At 40.5% G+C, this 17175-nt stretch overlaps 1 protein-coding gene across 1 annotated transcript in view; it reads left to right on the top strand.

Moving 5' to 3' along the window:
* Positions 1 to 17175, top strand: part of LOC149451275 (ADP-ribose glycohydrolase MACROD2-like) — a 750194-nt gene that overhangs the window by 100370 nt on the left and 632649 nt on the right. The gene's annotated exons all lie outside the window — the stretch shown is intronic.

The following is a 17175-nucleotide window of genomic DNA, read 5'->3' as shown; positions in this document are numbered from 1 at the left end:
CCACCTACCCAAGTCACGCATCCCAGGATGCCTTGGGGTTCTCTACAGTGCATTCACTGCTGTATGTCTGTAGGAGGGTGGCTTTCTTTTCCTGCTTCTTGCATCTGCCCCCCTGATGATTTGAAGCTGTAAAAACACATTAGAGTCAGCCGGCCCCCTTATGACATAGGTAGCACAAATGGCTTCATGGGATCCAGCATGCATCAGGACAGCTCTGATTTTGCTGCATGTGTATTTGTTATGAGGATGACCCAGCAAACAAACTAAGAGGGGACTAAAAAACACAAAAATTAAAAACATATGGGTGGTGAACTTCCTTTTTAAAACCTTTTTTTATATAAAACGATAACTACTATTGTATACCACAATAAATAAATATATATATATATATATATATACACACAAAACCATGCAGGCTTAAATATATCTTATTCAATAGTGACCTATAATATAAATTGTGACAGTGTCCAAAAAGTCCCCCCCCCCCCCCCAAAAAAAAAAAGTGTTCTTCATACAATTCTGTTGTTGACCATCCACATTGATTGCTTCTTCAAACCATTTGCAACTTGGAGCGGTCGTGTTCCACCCACAAACAACTCTGCAACTTACGTGATGTGCAAGTTTGGTGTCTATCCCCTCGCCACAGGAATTGCACTCAACTTTTAACATGGACCTGCCAAAAATATTTTTTAGTTGGGCCTAATGAATTTGTGTTTCCAATGTCAGAAGCATAGGCATCTGGACTCAGCACCAAGACATGGGATTCTATTACTTAACAGTAACTCGGTATGAAACAAGGGGTGCTTTGGGTGTGATGTGACAGCATCATAAGTAAGGGACCCCGTGTGAGACAGAGATGGGGAGAGCAGCAGTACACAAGTGGCTACACTACCTGTTGGGGATGTTGACTGCACAATTGTGTGACAGCATTTAGTACACCCTGGGGCCTACATGAATGGGTGAGGATTCCTTCTGGCTTGATGAATGCCCCAAGAGCATTTCAAAGATTCATGGAAGATAGACTGGAAGAACTAAGAGATGATTTTTGTTCACCTTCTCTTGATAATGTACTCTTTTGTTCCCGGATGAGCCCCAAATATTACAGGTTTATCGATGGAAAAGTTAACTCAAATTATAGATCAGTCATAGATGAGAGAAGTTGGCTTCTGACAGGTTTCCAGTGGTTAGAACTCCAAGTCATATTTCCCAGCTATGTTACCACCCACATCAAAGTCTTGCTACAGCCAGAGTGTTTCCATTGCTCTCAAATTTGTATTTGAGAAACAGAAGAAACTGTTATGTCATATCACTTTCTAGCCTCTAGACATCTACAATATCACTTTTTGGTAAACTGACTCTTTAATATGTTTATTTTAATATTCAAGCTTGTTTAAATGTGTAAGGTTATCCAACGTGACATGCACAGTTGTGCGCAGTCGAACCTTGTTTTGCTTAGGAGCTTTTCTTTGCTCCATGTGTCACATTTTTATGTAATCATGTACAATGCAGGATCAACAGTCCTGCATCATTCAGTGAGGACACCAAGCCCTTGAAGAGAGTGCGAGGGATAAGGTAAGTCAAACTGTTTTTTAACCACTTGCTTACTGGGGCAGTTTTGTTTTTTGCACACATGTTAAAATCTATTTTTTTTGCTAGGAATTACTGTAAACCCTCTAAAATTATGTATTTTCTGAAAGAAGAGACCCTGTTGAATAAAATGGTGATATGTGCAATTTTTTATGTCCTTCAATATTTGTGCAGTTATTTATCAAATATTTTCAAGAAAAAATGCACACAAATGAAGTAGAAACAAAGAAGTAAACGAATTTGGTACATAGATATAAAAGATGGGGTTGCGTCAAGTAAATAGATACAGTACATGTCAAGTCTTATAATGGTGCATACCCCTGGAATCCCAAAAGTCTGTTATCCAAAATTCTACATAAGTTGAGGCTTTAACTCTAGACTGATGACCTGTGAAGACTTTTGGAACTACACGGCATCTGAGCATCATAAACCAAATACGCCAATTCATTTTTAATATTCAAAGCAAACCTGCCCATCCATCCATGTCTCCATGCTTTATTTTGCGAGAAATCATTTCGAAAAACATCCCATAGCATTTCTGGCTTTAGCCACCTTGAGTAAGGGCAGATGTAGCATTTACTTCCTGAAATCTATCTGCTCTCATCTCTAGCTGGTAGGAGAGTGTGCTTAGATGAGAAAACCCCTCTTTATATCCCTTTCTATCTTTATAAAGTTCCTTTACCTTGTTACGTAGGATTTTTGTCAATTAATTTCTGTTCCCATTGGCTCAGTGTATAGCCTGCTCATGGCATCCACGCAGGAGCTAACAGACTCATTGACTATTTATGCACAGACACTAATTGCAATTTAAAAAGCCACAGATGTAGGAAAATAACCTTTTAATTGCCATTTTAACGTGTGTGTGTGTGTGTCACCTTGTGCGTTTGAACCAAGGCCAAACATTCCAGGGTATGTAAATTTTTTATCAAGACTATTTGATTGATGTCTATTATTAGGATTTATAAAGGAGCCAAACTACTATGTGATCATAAATGGCTTCATATGATCACTATCCTTAAATAAAACCAATTTTTGGCATGATCAGTCATATTTTCACTATCTATTCCAAAATTTCACAATTTCTGAAATGGTGAGCATAGCTGTAACATTTTATATTAATCATGGGTTATATTCTGCTACTGTCATCCGATTGGATTCTGGCAAAAATGTTTGCAGGAAGTGCACCAGCATACCCATATAGCTCCACCCACTTTTGTAAGACTCCTGTTTTTTGCTAGCGACCTCAGGCAATGGACCTTTTTTCTTTTTTCCTAACATCTGCCTTGTACTACCTCTATAGAGTTGGCACTTAATGCTCTGGATCTTGCATTAAGCACTCACCTTGATATTAAATGAAATGTAACGTGTGAAGTTAGCTTCAGGGTGCAATATAGGTAAGGGCCATGGTCCATTTCTATCATTCCCTGATCCTAAAGATGTGTAGAATTCCTGGAATCCATTCCAACTGATTTATGCCTTCTTGCCAATGAAGATCCTCCCTCAACTGCTGTGTAAGGGCTCCAGTTATTCTCATTGTACCAAAAGTTGGCACACAGACATTCTCAGACCTTTGGCGGCCTCTTCCAAACATACTAGACTTGCTGGCCCAAGGCTCCAGGCCCCTGATCCATCCTGCTTCTTAATCACTAGCTTTAAAGGCATGTTAGAAAATCCAACTCTCTCAAGATTTACCATTCTGCTCATCAGAACTCCCCCCTCCCCACTTTGAACCAATTAGATATTCCTATGGAAGACCATACCTTTAAGGTAGCCATCTTGGTTACCATCATGTCTATTAGGTGTGCTTCTGATTTAGAAACTCTTCTAAAGAGCCTTTTTTTGGTTTGCTCAAGGACAGTTCTTTTGAGACCAAAACCTTCCTTGTTTTTAAGGTTTACACCTCCATTCACCTCAGTAAGGACTTTTCCTTCCCCCTTCCTTTGTCCTGCCTCAAAACATAACAAAGAAATTGCCCTGCATTCCCTGGATGTGGTTAGGGCTGTCCGGGTCTACCAGGAAAGCTATAGGCTCTAATTGCAAGATGTGTTTCTTTTTGTCTTGCCCATGTGCAACCCATAAAGAACACCCTGCCTCCAGCTCCACTATTGCCAGGTCAGAAAACTTACTTCCAGGGTCTATGCCCTTAACAGAGAAGTTTCTCCCTTTCCATTTCCTTCTCATTCCACAAAGGATGTCCCCCGAGCTTTTCAGTGTCAAGCTTCTACAGTATATCCCATGTTTGTAAGGCAGTCACTTGGTCCTTTGTTCACGTTTTACAAAATCTACTAGGTTGTCATTCAGGCCTTAGCTGATGCAGTCTTCAGCCCCAAGGTGCTTCAAGCTGTTTTGAATATCGTTCAGGTTTTTTAACCCTTTGTTTTTTTTCTTGTAGGTTTGTTGCTAGGTTGTTGCCTACCCCTCATTTTTATTGCTTGGGTGCAAGCTTACTTGTAAATTCTGCATAATGAAGTACAGTACAGGACACAGGCCCATCCCCTTTTTTGATCACTCATTATTGCTTGATAAAAATGGAGCATCAGAGTGGGTGGGGCAATACGAGTGTGGCCGCATTTAACTCATAGTATATGAATGCCACTCCTATGTAATTTACTGTACTCAAAAATAAGGAATTACAGATAAGTCACAATTCCTGATTTTTACTTGAGATATCCTTTAAGTTGCAGACTTTCATAGCTGCTACGTGTGTACTCCCAGAATCCTTTAAGTTGTACTAGGCTTGCGTTAAAAGTGAGGCCAGTGCTGTAGGTTTCACATGATTCAGGAGGAACTGAAGACTTCTGAAAATTAAGAAGTGGTACACACATTAGGTGTTTTAAATTAGCAGTAGAAATAGCAAAAACATTTAGCATTTAGGCATTCTCTTTTAATGTGCCCTGAAAATAGAACATTTCAGCATTATTTTATGATTTTCATCCAGTTCACAGTTGTCTGGATATATGCTATTCTCAGCACTTGACTGCTGCTGTTTCTGAGATTTGCAGATTTCTTGTTTTGTTCCCCTTTAATACGTTACATGGAAGTGCCGCCCATTCAGCCTCTCTGTGGTAGAAATCAGAGTCTTTCATTCATATATGACCCTCTGCTGTGAACGGATTACAGGCATTACTGCTAGACAATCTGTCAGCCTTCCCAAAACCGAGTGCATGATTTGTAATGTCCAGTATCTCAGCCCCATCGAGTAGATTGGCAGGTTTATTCATAAGACTAGATATACCTCTCACTTGATAAATCTCTCCAGGGTATTGCATGGATAGCTGCAAACAGCTGCTGCCTCTAGATAGTGGCGGTTCAGACCTTTCTCTGCGTTGTCCCTTTTGGTTTTAAAGTCGAATGAATTTCATTTTTTTTTTTTATTTTGTGATGGCTGAAATTGCCTGTCAGTCTTTTCCCAGAGGGATGTTTTGTAAAGGAGATAAAGGCTTTAGGGTTAGCGGAGTTAAATGTAAGCAGTATTGTATCACTTAGCAATGACAGGATTAAACTCTCTGTTCAGCTAGGTTTTATCCCTTTCTTATTAATTGCGATGTTTCATCTCATATGTTGCGAGTGTATGACAGGCATCAGGATCATGTAGCGAAGTCTGCAAGGTGGGCACAGCATGGGAGCCCTCTTGTTGCCCAGGAACAAATTTGCTTTCCAGAGACTGTGGGCCAGTCGGTGTGTGTGTGTGTGTGTGTGTGTGTGTGTGTGTGTGTGTGTGTGTGTGTGTGTGTGTGTGTGTGTGTGTGTGTGTGTGTGTGGTCCTAGTGGGATCTCTTCACACTCTGTAACATAAGCTTTTGTCATGCAAACAGGGGGCATCCTGTGCTATGAAAGGGTTTTGAAGACACCTGGTTGAAATATCGGTTACAAATTGAGCTTATTAGGGAAAAAAATGTATAAACAGACATAACCACCAATAAGATTGATATGTCAAAGCAAGAAGCAGATACACTTGGATAAGAAGCTGGAATTCTATGCAAAGCTTGAATTTTAATACAGGTACTTAAATTGTGCCAACATTTTGTGCATATCTATTGTACATTCACATCAGCCCCTGCTCTCAAGGAGGCCACAATCTAAGGTCCCTAACTCCCATTCATACATACACATACTACGGCCAATTTTTACCGAATGCCACTTAACCTTCCAGCATTTCTTTGGAGTGTGAGAGGAAACTGGAGTGCCCAAAGAAAACCCACACCAGCACAGGGAGAACATGCAAACTCCAGACAGGGTATGTTGTAGTTGGGATTCAAACAGACCGCTTTAGTGCTGCCAGGTAGAAATGCTAACCACTTAGCCACTGTGCTGCCTGCAATTGATCAGTAAAATAAAATTTTTCTCCCAACCTGCCACGCCTCCCAATTGCTCCTAACTGCTGAATGCCAATTAGATATTTAGAATACAATGACACAATATTGAATACAGTCTTTTGTTAAAAAATTACATCCAAAGTAGCAGAAATACATAAATGTGTCCTAATATCAGCCATGTGTAATATTAGTGGTTATAATGAGAGAGGGAGTGCGAAGAACCAAATAGGACTCTACTTTTAGTGTTGTCATTCAGTAGTTTGAACATGATTAGGAGGGGACAGACATTTCATTGTATAGTCATGGGTTGGGAACAGATTGGTATTCCCAGCCTATGGCTGCAGTGATTAAAAAAAAAAAAATCTAGGATGTCTGGCAGAACAGAATTAAAAAATATTTTGGAACGTAAACAGTCAGGGTATATATATTTGTGATTGACTGCCTTGAGATTTCCATAAAATTTCAGTTGCCTATATGGATCTACTGATCTTTTTTTTTTTAGTGGCTTATGGGGGGGTATAACTTCACCATGTGTATTTATACATTGGACATGGCTTAACCAATTGTGTTTCTCTTGTGTTAACAAGAGTAACATGGCAATGGTACCCTAGGCATGACCTGGTGCCCTTCAGATTGTATTTGGTCAGCTAGAGGCATTGCCCTACTTTTTGACCTACTGAATATCTTCCTCAGTGTCCTCAACTTGCTCATTTCTGGAGGACTTGAAACATTTGAAATGGAAAAAACCTGACCAAGTAACATTTTGAAAGAAGGTAGATGATTACATGAGTTAAAGATACATTCGGTGGAAGTTTCTTGAGAGCATTCTCCAAGGATGACAAATTCTGAAGTTCTATAGTTACATTCCAGCCTTAATCTGGTCTGTCCACAAGGCATGTGGCACATAGAGTACATGTATGGTACTAAGTGGAGGAGAGTATTTAATGTAAATGAATGCAAGGCTACCTACATGTTGCTGGTGTTGGCACCCATCTTACTACTAATGATCGGCTTTAAGAAATATTGTTTTTAGCTCCGGGGAAGTGAAACCCCTTTGAGAAAAATTTAAACAGAAAATAGCATCTTTCATTTTACCAGAGACCGCTATTTTAAGGGATCATTCTGAACTATGTTTTTGATAAAGTGGGGTTTTATCCTTGGCTCTGTTTTGGCAAAGGAGTCATTTAGCATCTCTGCACTGTTGCTAAAGTGTGTTTTCTGGTGGTCTCGAAAGTTTGGGAGCTGTTTGGCTGTGTTGTTTATAGACTGCAGGGATGGGACCTCAATGTTACCTGTACTTTGGAAAAATTACAGAAAAGACAGAAGGGCTTAGATAGATGAAAAAACACAACAAAGCAAGAAAAAATACACAAAACAGCTTTTTAAAAATTGTATAATGTTATTCTAAAATGTTTACAGTGATTGTAATGGTCATTTTTTTTTTTCTAAAATAACAAACGTGCTATACTTACTTGTGCTGTGTAATGATATTGCATAGAGTGGCCCCTGCCGATGGGTCTCCTGCTAGTGCTTGTGGCCTTCCTCTTCTGTGTCTGGCCCCATAGCCAACTGCTTACTATGAGGGCAGACGCGTGGGCTTGCTCCCTAGCCAGGCTGTGTGTGTCTCTAAACACACTCAGCACTGTTCCACCCCCTCTCCCCTCCCCGTTCCTTCCTCACATGATTTCATTGACAGCAGCAGGATCCAATGGCTCCCATTGTTGCCTCTGTATCCGGAGAGGAAAGAAACCGCAATGCTGCTGCAGAGGGGCACAGCGGTGGATCGAGAGAACTTGGGTAAGGATATAAGAAGGGGAAAGCATTGTAACGGAGAGGGGGTGGGGTGATTCAATTACTTTGATATTTTTTGTATCTCAATCCTGGTAATGCATTGGGGTAAACAATGTCCTTTAGAACCACTTTAAGATACTTGGCATTAGGTCAGAGAAAGTGAATTTTGTGTGGCTCCTTTGATAAATAGCTAGAAACAACTCATTCTTTCATGCACAGCAGGGGATACTGCATTGATTTTGCTTATGATCCTATATTAATTGCATCTACTGTATCTTTATTTTCATTCACTTCTATCCCTGCTATAAGAAACACTGGATACAGTGAAGGAAATGAGTATTTGATCCCCTGCTGATTTAGAATTTTTGCCTACTCGCAAAGAAATGATCAGTCTAAAATTTGGATGGTAGGTGTATTGTAACACTGAGAGACAGAATAGCAAAAAAAAAAACTTCAAAAGAAATGCATGTCTAACAAATTATGCACTGATTTTCATGTTCATGAGGGAAATAAGTATTTGATCCCCTATCATTCAGCAGGATTTATGGCTACCCGGTGTCTTTTATACAGGTAACAAGCTGAGATTAGAAGCAGTCTCTTAAAGGGAGTGCTGCCAATCTCATTTTGTTACTTGTATAAAAAACACCTGTCCACAGGAGCAATCAAACAATCAGATTCCAAACTCTCCACCATGGCAAAGACCAAAGAGCTGTCCAAGGATGTCAGGGACAAGATTATATACCTACATAAGGCTGGACTGGGCTACCAAACTATCGCCAAGCAGCTTGGTGAGAAGGTGACAACAGTTGGTGCAATCTTTCGCAAATGGAAGAAACACAAAACAACTGTCAGTCTCCCTAGGTCTAGTGCACCATGCAAGATCTTACCTTGTGGAGTGTCAATTATCATGAGAACAGTGAGGAATCATCCCAGAACTACACGTGTGGATCTTGTCCATGATCTCCAGACAGCTGGGACCACAGTCGCCAAGAAAACAACTGGTAACACTATGCTGACAAGGATTGAAATCCTGCAGTGCCAGCAAAGTCCCTCTGCTCAAGAAAGCACATGTCCAGACCCATCTGAAGTTTGCCATTGAACATATGAATGATGCAGAGGACTGGTTGAAAGTGTTGTGGTCAGATGAGACCAAAATCGAGCTCTTTGGCATCAACTCAACTCGCCATGTTTGGAGGAGGAGGAATGCTGCTTATGACCCCAAGAACACCATCCCAACTGGCAAACATGGTGGAACTATTCTGCTTTGGGAGTGTTTTTCTGCTAAGGGGATAGGACAACTGCACCACATCAAAGGGACGGTGGACGGGGCAATATACCGTCAAATCTTGGGTGAGCACCTTCTTCCCTCAGCCAGGGCATTGAAAATGGGTCGTGGATGGGTGTTCCAGTATAATGACCCAAAGCACACGGCCAAAGCAACAAAGGAGTGGCTTAAGAAGAAGCACATTAAGGTCCTGGAGTGGCCTAGCCAGTCTCCAGACCTTAATCCGATTGAAAATGTGTGGAGGGAGCTGAAAGTTCGAGTTGCCAAACGTCAGCCACCAAACCTTAATGACTTGGAGAGGATCTGCCAAGAGGAGTGGGCCAAAATCCCTCCTGAGATGTGTGAAAACCTGGTGGCCAACTACAGGAAATATCTGACCTCTGTGATTGCCAACAAGGCCGTTGCCACCAAGTACTAAGTCATGTTTTGTGAAGGGGATCAAATACTTATTTCCCTCATGAACATGCAAATCAGTGCATAATTTGTTAGACATGCATTTCTTTAGAATTTTTTGTTGCTATTCTGTCTGTGTTACAATACACCTACCATTCTATTTTTAGACTGATCAATTCTTTTTGAGTGGGCAAACATTCAAAATAAGCAGGGGATCAAATACTTATTTCCTTCACTGTATATGAGGAGCAGTTTTTGATTATATACAGTTGCAAGAAAAAGTATGTGAACCCCTTGGGATTACGTGGAGTTTTGCATGAATTGGGCATAAAATGTGCTCTGAACATCATCTAAGTCACAACAATAGAAGAACACAGTCTGCTGAACATAATACTACACAAACATTAGATGTTGCCATGGTTTAATTGCACATAACATGTAAACATTCACAGTGCAGGGAGGAAAAAGTATGTGAGGCCCTAGCTTAATGACTTCTCCCAGAGCTAATTGGAGCCAGGAGTGAGCCAACCTTGACTCCAATCAGTGTGATGATATTGGATGTGTTGCTGACAGCTGTCCTGCCCTTAAAAAACACACACCTGTTTTGGGTTTACTGGTTTCAAGAAGCACTGTCTGATGTGAACCATGCCTCGCAGAAAAGAGCTCTTAGAAGACCTACAATCAAGAATTGTTGACTTGCATGAAGCTGGAAAGGGTTACAAAAGTATCTCCAAAAGCCTTTATGTACATGTGTCCACGGTAAGACAGACTGTCTACAAATGGAGAAAGTTTAGCACTGTTGCTACTCTGCCTAGGCGTGGTCGTCCTGTAAAAATGACTGCAAGAGCACAGCGCAGAATGCTGCATGAGGTAAAGCAGAATCCCAGAGTGTCAGCTAAAGACCTACAGAAATCTCTAGCACATGTCAACATTTTTGTTGACACATCTACAATAAGGAAAACATTAAACAAGAATGGAGTACATGGGAGGACGCCACGGAGGAAGCCATTGCTGTCCAAAAAGAATATTGCAGCACGTTTGAAGTTTGCAAAAGAGCACCTGGATGTTCCACAGCACTACTGGCAAAATATACTGTGGACAGATGAAACCAAGATTGAGTTGTTTGGGAAGAACACACAACACTATGTGTGGAGAAAAAAAGGCACAGCACACCAACATCAAAACCTAATCCCCACTGTAAAACATGGCGGAGGGAGCATCATGGTTTGGGGCTGCTTTGCTGCCTCAGGGCTTGGACGGATTGTTGTCATTGATGGGAAAATGAATTCCAGAATTTATCAAGACATTTTGCAGAAAAACGTACGACCATCTGTCCGCCAACTGAAGCTCCGCAGAGGATGGGTGATGCAACAGGACAATGACCCAAAGCATACAAGTAATTCAACAAAACAATGGCTGCAACAGCACAGAATACGCCTTCTGGAGTGGCCCAGTCAGAGTCCTGACCTCAACCCGATTGAAATGCTGTGGCATGACCTTAAGAGAGCGATTCACACCAGACATCCCAAGAATATTGCTACACTGAAACAGTTTTGTGAAGAGGAGTGGTCCAAAATTACTCCAGATCGTTGTGCAGGTCTGATCTGCAACTACAGGAAAAGTTTGGTTGAGGTTATTGCTGCCAAAGGAGGGTCAACCAGTTATTAAGTCCAAAGGTTCACATACTTTTTCCTCCCTGCACTGTGAATATTTACATGTTATGTGCAATTAAACCATGGCAACATCTAATGTTTGTGTAGTATTATGTTCAGCAGACTGTGTTCTTCTATAGTTGTGACTTAGATGACGTTCAGAGCACATTTTATGCCCAATTCATGCAAAACGCCACGAAATCCCAAGGGGTTCACATACTTGTTATTGCAACTGTACAGTAGTAGCCAATATATTCTCTATTATTTTGGACAAAATCTTGACATTTATTGATTAGCAAAATGGGCCTATACAATCCAGGTAGAGCCAAGGTCTTTGTGCTTCTTGATTAGTTTAATGTAGGCTCTATTACCGGTTTGTGGATTTTTAGCCCCATACCAGATATGGTTGTATAAAGAGCATAGAAATTCTAAGATATCTGATTTAATCAATTTATAGATCTCAGTGGTGGAACGGCCCAGGACTCGAGTTGGAGATGGTAGTGAGGGTGGTAAGAATTTCTGACAAGGAAATAGGTTTATATAAGGTATACAGCTGGGAAGTGGACACTTTGGATAGGGAAAGCTGTAACAAAAAAAATCATCATCCTTTGTTATGAGGGAAGAAGATTCAGTGTATGATTGCTTATAAAGGTCTTTAAGAACACCATCTCAGAAGGGATAGAGGCTTGGCGTCTTGAAGGGGAAATCCGTTTGAGAGGGAGCGTGTATGTCTTTTGCTAATTGCGCCAGCAGTTTCCCTGTTTTGTTCCTCTATTTATAAAGCTGTAAATCTCTATAAGAGGACTAGATCTGTTCAAATCTATCTATCCATAGGTCAAAATCTAATTTGGCTGTTTTGTAATTTGTTTATGTAGTGGAGTTATTTAGGTCCAATTAAGCTTTTCGAAGTCTAGCATTGGTTTGAAAACATTGGCTCATGATTTTTTTTTTTGTGAGCAGTGGTGAAGCATTCCAGTTTCCCAAAATGGGGTAGGATTAGAAATATGCTCAACATTCATGTCCTGAAATTCCAACAAAGCTCACCTCAACATTAACCCTGAAAGGAATCATTTGCCAAAAAACTAGGGAAACACCACAAAATGGAGTTCCCTTTTAGATGTGTACCATATGGTAGGTGATATGGGAGAGTGGCCAAAAATAACGGTTTCATAAAAATCTGCGTGAGTAACATATAGCAGCAGACCTGGAGTACAGAATAGGTTGTCTAGTCTGGATTATGTTGCTATTTACTAGTGAAAAGTGAGTGTATTCCCTGTCTAGGGGATGGGTTGAGCCCCATGGATCTGTAATGTTACTGTGGAGGCCATGTCAGCTTAAAGCATGTCAGGGGAGAGTGCCCGAGTACCTGAGAGTTGCTTTGCTTGAACCTCTATCATTCATTGTTGAGCTGAAGTTTCCCCCTAATATGTGTCTGGGTAAAGGGTTACAAAAAATCCTCTGAGCCATGAGTTGAAAAAAATCAGAGTGTGGCGTGTTAGAGGCATACACATTCATAATAGTATGTTCTTCACTGTGGATCTCTATAGAGGCCATCACTTTACGGCCTATATGCTTAAGTGTATGAGATTTCAATATGTAAGGCAACGATCTATTGAATAGAATAAGTGCCCACATGCGTCTGTCAGATGGAGACCTCACCACTTCTCCCATCATAAGTTGCACATGCAATGAAAATAGTTGAGTTTTGAACTGATTGATGCTTACTTTCTTGTTATGGTTACTTGGACTTCAGCATGCCTAATGTGCTTCATTGTTTTATTACAACTTCAGCGTTTTCTAGTTTTAGGCGATCTTGCATTGATACAAAAAAATAACAATTTGTCTCATAACAGTAGATTCTGGAACTGGAATACTGGTGCTGGTACCTTTTGGCCCAAAGTGGATGGTCTTTGATGGAAAGGATTCCACCACATGAGAGGTGGATTTGCAGACTGGGGAATAACTTACTGAGAGTGAGCTTGAGGGTTGGGCTTTCAGGGGGGATTAGTGAGAGAGTCGCTTAGGGTAGGGCACCTTATCTAGCCTTTTTTGTGAAAGACAAATATTTTTGCTGTGGTTGACTCAATCCAATTCCAAAATGGCTTAAAATGTGTGGGCAATGTGAGATTGTGCAAAAGACAAAATAGCCGCCTCATGCTTATCTCCATGCATGTTTTACTGTGCAGAAAGCATGTCCATGGGTGAGGTAGCAGCCTCCCAGATACTGAAATTGGACTGCAAGGTGTGCTACATAGTCTACTCCAGCCAGTCTGTGAATGTTAATGAATGTCAAGAAATAACTTTCAGAAACAAATAACTGAATGTGTTGAATTTAATTCTTCAAACATTATCAGTCATTTTGTTAAAGCTTAACTCCAGGAACTGAGCAAAATCTACCCTTGCATTGGGTGCCCCCACACTGCAAAGGTTAACTGCTCATTCAGTCTAGGGGCGCAAGAAAAAGGAGTAATACTTGCCATATTTCTTGCTCCTGTGGGGCTTCTCCAGTGGTGCAGTTTGCCTTTTAAGCCTCCTCTCTAAGGTGCTCCCAGTCACACACCTGCCTCCTCAGTGTACAATAAAAAGATTAATAGCCTTGTGTTGTATGTGATGATGCCGGGGGACTACTCGCAGAATAGAGCGTCAGAGGGAAAAGGAGAGTGCTGCCAGCGGTCAAGTTGGGGTAAGATGACCTCTAAATGCTCCCTAACCCTTGCAGTGTAGGGGATGCCTACTGCAAGGGTAGGTTTTGTCTAATACTTTGAGTTGAAATTTAACTACTTGAGCTCCATAAGATTTTACTCCCTTCACGACTCGGCGATTTTTGCTATACCACACTGCGCTACTTTAACTGGTAAGTGCGCGGTCATGCAATGTTATAGTCAAACAAAATCTTTATACATTTTTAAATTCCTTTCACGCAAATAAAGCTTTTTTTTTTTTTTTTTTTTTTGTAGTAGTATTTGATCACCACTGGGCTTTAATTTTTTTGCAATATAGATGAAAAAAGACCTATTATTTTTGGCAAAAGCAATATTTTTTGCTTTCTGCTATAAAACACATCCAAAGAAAAAATAAAATCCAAATTCTTCATAAATTTTGGCCAAAGTATATTCTGCTAAATGTCTATGATAAAATAAAATCCCAATAAGTGTATATTGATTGGTTTGCATGAAAGTTATAGTGCCTATGGTGTGTGTGTGTGTGTGTGTGTGTGTGTGTGAATATATACTGGAATTGTTGTTTTTTAAAAAATTTTTATACTACTAATGGCGGTGATCAGCGACTTATAAAGGGACTGCAATAGTGTGGCGGGCAATCTGACACAACTGACGTTGGGGGGAACTGACTAACTGCCACTGACATCACTAGTGACATTAATACAGTGATCAGTATTATTATACGCTGTCACTGTACTAATGACACTGGTTGGTGATCAAGGGGTTAAATGTGTGCCTAACTATGTGTAAAGTGTGCTGGTCTAAGGTTCTCATCCCTGCTTTGCAGGGATGTGAAACAGATCGTTCCCTGTGTACAGAGCTCTGTGTTGAATGTCAACACAGATCTCTAGGCTGAAATTGTACAGAGTTGATTAGTAGGTCCTGGCCATTAATCATTGGCCAGGACTTGCTGACAGGCTCCCACTGTGTGCAATCACAGCAGGTGTCAGCTGGGGGCCGGGCATGCGCTCACCTGAAACCAGGAAGTAGGCAGCGACGTATGAGTATGTTGCCCTACCTACAGCGGCCGCGCAGTACATTTCGATTAAAGTGTATCTATGGCAAATACTTTTTTATGGTTTTGGATAGAATGGAGAAAATTTAGACCCCTTTCAGGTTTTACTGCTGTCTGGAGCTTTGTTTGAAAGATTTTCCATTATTTATTTTTTTGTTTGTATTCTAGAGACAATCTTTTTTCCCCAAACAGGAAGTGTGGGAAAAATCTGCAACAGAGAAACAAATATTTGACAGTTTGTAGCTTTCCCCAACTTTAACAATAATAAAAAAAAATACTTGTGTCTGTGTTCTTGCTAGAGAGACTTCCCCTCACGTCCTGCCCTGGGGACAACATTTTTATCATGTGGAAAGTGGAGAAGTTTTTCCAGCAGATCCAAAACAGCCTGGGATTGGAGTAAAACCTGACAAAGGTTCTAATGCTTCCTAGCTCTATCCAAAACGTTCAGTGTAATAGATTGGTACACTTTAATTGTTCCTCAAGTTCCCAATATGGCAGCTGAGGCTTGTCCAAATGGTCATACAATATCTGAAATGGGCATATTTTTAAGGGTTGCATACCCTGCAGGGCTATGGATCTTCACCTTTTTATGTGAAACCTAACCCATTTGAAATGTCTCATATTGCAAGAGGTTTGATAATTCACCACATTTTAAATGCATGTGTAGGAATACTAGCTGATATGCTCATCCTAGTATAGTTTTAATTTAAAAGGGCTGTCAAGAAAAATTTAATTTTTTTTTTTTTTTAAGGTTCTGTTTTTTTGTAACATTTAAGAGCCTCTGCCTTTTTGGGTTTGTTTGCCCAAAGATAACACAGCCCAACAAAAACAATTTTTTTTTCTTGTTGCCTTTCTTTTTAGACTTGTTTTTGGGGTGCGAATTCAGAAAATGTAATTGGCTAGATTGCATCAGCTCTAATTTCGTAGATATGGTTGAACTTGTATAATTTTTTTAGTCCGTCTTTTAAGTTTGCTGATCAACTTTTTCTTCTGTTACCTAGTTTGTGTTTTTGCATACAAGTCAAGTTAACAGTTATAGTGAGAGCGTATTTCCAACTGCAATTTTATATTGGAAACATTGGAAACATTGGATTTTAAAGTGTAAGTGTTGTTAACTGTATTAGGCTCCATGCACACTAGTGTTTTTAAAGCTCCTAGACTCTATCTACTATATTTTGTTTTTCATAAACGCTATTAAAACTACTCTGAACAGCTTTTTTTTTTTTTTTCCTTCATGTACTGTGAAAATGCTACTATAAGCAGGCAAAAAATGCTATTACCACTGTTTTTTTTTTTTTTCTCTAGCGGTTTTTGAGCTTATAAAAGAATGCTAGTGTGCATGGAGCCTTATAGTTATGATCCTATAAGTGTGTGTATATTGCCACTCGTATAGTTAAATTTTTTGCAGATCGAGCACTATAGAGGTCATGAATACTTTAATCTCCCTGTAGCATGAAAGAAGCACAAAGTGGTTCAAAAGCCTTAAAGTGTTACTAAACCCACAGCCGTAAAGTTAGTCTGTATATGCAGTAAAGTATGCTTGTTATACTCACTGTAGAACCCAAGGGGGTTAATCCTCTGCTTTGTGTAAAAAGGCTGTTTGATCCTGACTTCTTTGCCTCTCCTCTTTTTCAAATGCCCACGCTGATAACAGACTGAACCCGTAGCCCTTCTGCACATGCTCAATTTCGTGTGTATTGCTAGAGAGGTGTTTTTTTTTTTTTTTTTTTGGACGAGTGCATGTGAGCACAGGGCCAATCGGCACTGTCCAGACAGAGGTCAGGGGGTTTGCATCCTCCTAGAGCAGAAAGAAAACTACTCCTACAAGCTTTACCAGTGCTCAGTTGAAGTCATAAGACTGCTCTAACTTTTGATGGGAAAAGGTATTTAGCAGTTTATATTTACTAAAATAATTGCATGTTCTGTGTACTGTGAGAGAGCAGATATAGTGAATGCAGGGTTTTGGGTTTAGTAACACATTAAGGTTTTTCACTTTAATGCATTCTGTGTGTTAAGGTGAACCCCCCCCCCCCCAGCCCCCCTTTTTCTTACATGAGCCCAATTTGATCCAGCGATGTGCACGAGTGCAGCATCTCTAGCTGCTATCTCCCTTCTCATTGGCCAGACTGATGGCAGCGGGGCCATTGGCTCCCATTGCTGTCAATCAAATGCTGTGATTTGGGACGTTGGGTCAAGCCGCCCCCTCTGTGTCAATGGATGCAGCCAGTGCAGCTTGGGAACAAGCAAGCACGGGTGTTCCATGGAAAGCTTTACTTTCCATGGGGGGCACCTGCCGAAGATGAGGGGCCAGGAGCGCAGATGGGGGAACCCCAGAAGAGCAGGATTGGGCTGCTTTGTGCAAAAGCATTGCACAAAGCAGGTAATTCCAGACATTTTTTTTCGTTAATTTATAAAA

The sequence above is a fragment of the Staurois parvus genome, unplaced genomic scaffold (genome assembly GCF_062004578.1).
Source record: "Staurois parvus isolate SC_StPar_1 unplaced genomic scaffold, SC_StPar_1.0 ptg000543l, whole genome shotgun sequence".
In the NCBI taxonomy this organism is placed as follows: domain Eukaryota; kingdom Metazoa; phylum Chordata; class Amphibia; order Anura; family Ranidae; genus Staurois; species Staurois parvus.
The sequence above is the reverse complement of the archived record's forward strand: the minus strand, read 5'-3'. Positions and strand labels throughout refer to the sequence as shown.